Genomic DNA, 2,954 nt, shown 5'->3' on the forward strand with positions numbered 1-2,954 from the left:
CAGGTGGTGCAGCTGTTCCTAACCTTTCCGTTTGGCTCCACCAGTGCCAAACCAGCTGACAGTGACAGCCTGTGCCTTACAGGTCTAGCCGCCAGTGTGCNAGCAGGTGCCCAGAGCAGAGCCACCCACCACAGTCCTACGACACTCTTTCCTTCATGCAGTAGTTCAAGTCCTTGGTGAGTTCTGTTCCTGTTCTTTGCTTCAGCGTCTTCCATTGTCAAATGGGAATGATGAAAGAGTTTGCTTTGTGGAACATCTGTATAGATAGAATGGGTTCATCACTGGAACCCACTTTAGCAGGGACAGAATTCTGCAAGTTGCGCACTAGGACTAGGGCTGGAACATTTGCTACTGGTTGCTTGGTTTGGTTTGACTGGTGGGTCGGGTTTTTCTGTTGTTGTTGTTTTTAGGTTTACTTATTTTATATATGTGAGGACACTGTCATTGTCTTCAGACACACCAGAAGAGGGCATCGGATCCCATCACAGGTTTTGAGCCACCATGTGGCTGCTGGGAATGAATTCAGGACCTCTGAAAGAGCAGTCAATGCTCTTAACCACTGAGCCATCTCTCTCCAGCCCCAGTTGAATGTTTTGGTTTTTTGGNTTTTTTTGAGGCAGGGTCTCATATAACTCAGGCTGGCCTCACACAGTGTAGCCAAGGCTGGTCTTGAACTTGCTGAGGTTAAACGTGCACGCCAGCAGCCCCAGCTGCCTCGTGTGTTTAGATAAATTCTCCCTCTGCAGCCGAGAGCCTGGAAATCATAACAGCTTAGACTGACCTCAGAGCCAAGGGGATCCTGCTCCCCTGAGCTCCACTGTAAGGGTTGCAGATATGAGCTTCCATATCTGACTCAGTGTCCATTATTAATTTATTACAGGGTGGTACAGAGAGGTGACTTGGTGGTTAGAAACACTTGTTACTCTTACAGAGGATCCAGATTCAGTTTCCTAAACACACAGAGGTTCTCGGCAATCCATAACTCCACTTCCAGGGGATCTGTTGCCCTCTTCTGACCTCCATGGGCACTGGGTATTCACGTAGTGTACATACATACATGTGGGCAAAACACTCATAAAATAAATGAGAAACAATGTATTTTTAATTTATGTTCAAGTGCTTTTCATATGTGCACTGGATAAAGAAGATTGTGTTCTTTTTTTCTTTTGTTTGTTGTTGCTGCTGTTGTTTTGTTTTTNGAGACAGGATTTCTCTATGTAACCCTGGCTGTCATAGAACTTACTCTGTAGACCAGTCTGGCCTCAAACTTAGAGAGATTCATCTGCCTCTGCCTCCTCAGCTCTGAGACTGAAGGTGTGCACCACTATACCTGGCAAAGGGATTGCTTTCTTAACTTTAATTTCTAATTAATTGCTGCTGGTATATATGCAGTGGTTTGGATATGCTTGGCCCAGGAAGTGGCACTGTTAGGAGCTGTGACCTTGTTGGAAGAAGTGTGTCACTGTGGGGATAGACCTTCAGGTCGAGGTATAGAACTTAGCTCCTCCTGCACCATGCCTACCTGGAAGCTGCCATTCTCCTACCTTGATGATAACGGACTAAACCTCTGAACCTGTAAGCCAGCCCCAGTTAAATGTTGTCCTTATAAGAGTTGCCTTGGTCATGGTGTCTGTTCATAGCAATATAAACCCTAAGACAGTATAATTATGTGTGATACTATAAATGATTTTCCTGGGGTTTTCTATGCATTCAGTATTCTCTCACCTTCCCTTCTTTATAAGATTCTTAGAAATTATATGTCTGTCTGTCTGTCTGTCTGCCTGTGGGTGTGTGCACAAAGAGCAGATTTCTTTGGAGCCAGTACAAGGTGTTAGAGTTCCTACAAATAGTTAAATTTGTGGGTACTAGGGACTTAATTTGGATCGTGTGCAAGAGCAGTCTACATTTTAATCACTGGGCCATCATCTCTAGCCCACAGCTTCCTCCCTCCCTTTTTTCTTTCTTTCTCTCTTTCTCTCTCTCTTTTTCTCTTTCTCTTTCTCTCTCTCTCTCTCTCTCTCTCTCTCTCTCTCTCTTTCTCTCTTTCTCTCTTTCTTTCTAACTGCCTTAGCATCTGAAAGCACATGGCTTACAGAAGTGAATGTGGGCATCCCTGTCTTGCCTAGGTCTCCAGGGAACCACTCATGCCTTTCCTTAGAAAGTGTGGCATCGGTCTTGTTCTGGCCACTTGTCATGTGCTAGATGACATTCCTTTCCCATCCTGCTTGCTAAGGTGTTGGTTTCCCTACTGGATGTCAAGAAGGTCCCAGCCATGTGCCCTAGCATGCCAGCCAGGACCCAACTGCAGAGGTGGCCTTGTGCTTTCTCAACAGACCCTGCTAGGTACTAGCCTGGAATCCTCAGAGCAGCATGTTGTTCTGAGGGGTACTAGCCTCTAACTTTGCTCTGTGTGAAAGCTAGGCCGTGGTCTGGAGCTACACTGAACTCGTAGAACAGATTGAATAGTATTCTAATGTATGTGAGCTTGGGGTTATTTTTTGATAGCATTTACCAGGAACTTAACCACCAGCGCTGAAATTTGGGAATTTTTTTTCTAGAAAACATGANTTCTTGAGGTGATGTGGGGCTGTTTGTTCTTGTATTTGTTTGAATCTTTAATGATATGCCCATGCGGTTGCCAGGTAGGAGTGGGCATGGCTTCAGATAACAGCACCTGAGAGACAGAAACAGGCAGATTGAGTTCAAGCCTAGTCCACAGAGTGAACTCTAGGACAGACAGGGCCACACAGAAAAACCCTGTTGTGAAAAACAATTAAAAAGAAGGAAAGGAAGGAAGGAAGAAAGAAAGAAGGAAAGAGGAAAAGAAAAAAGAAAGCTATATCCATTTGCGNGAGTGAGTCTCAGAGCACCACGTGTGAAGAGTGGAGGAATCCTCTGTAAATCTAGTCACTCCAGAGCAATGTGCTTTAAAAAGATAACTTTCATAGTTAGGG

General features: G+C 44.9%; 1 protein-coding gene across 4 annotated transcripts in view; it reads left to right on the top strand.

The window, feature by feature from the left end:
• The window catches only part of Mtg2 (mitochondrial ribosome associated GTPase 2), a 14,147-nt gene that overhangs the window by 1,206 nt on the left and 9,987 nt on the right, over positions 1–2,954 (top strand). For 2 of the 4 annotated variants that reach the window (XM_029474590.1, XM_029474592.1), the window contains exon 2: positions 83–176. The exons of the other annotated variants lie outside the window; for them this stretch is intronic. The gene's annotated coding sequence lies outside the window, so the exon portion shown is untranslated. The remainder of the gene's footprint in view (positions 1–82; positions 177–2,954) is intronic. 4 annotated transcript variants of the gene reach the window in all.

The sequence above is a fragment of the Mus caroli genome, chromosome 2 (assembly GCF_900094665.2).
Source record: "Mus caroli chromosome 2, CAROLI_EIJ_v1.1, whole genome shotgun sequence".
Taxonomy (NCBI): Eukaryota; Metazoa; Chordata; class Mammalia; order Rodentia; family Muridae; genus Mus; species Mus caroli.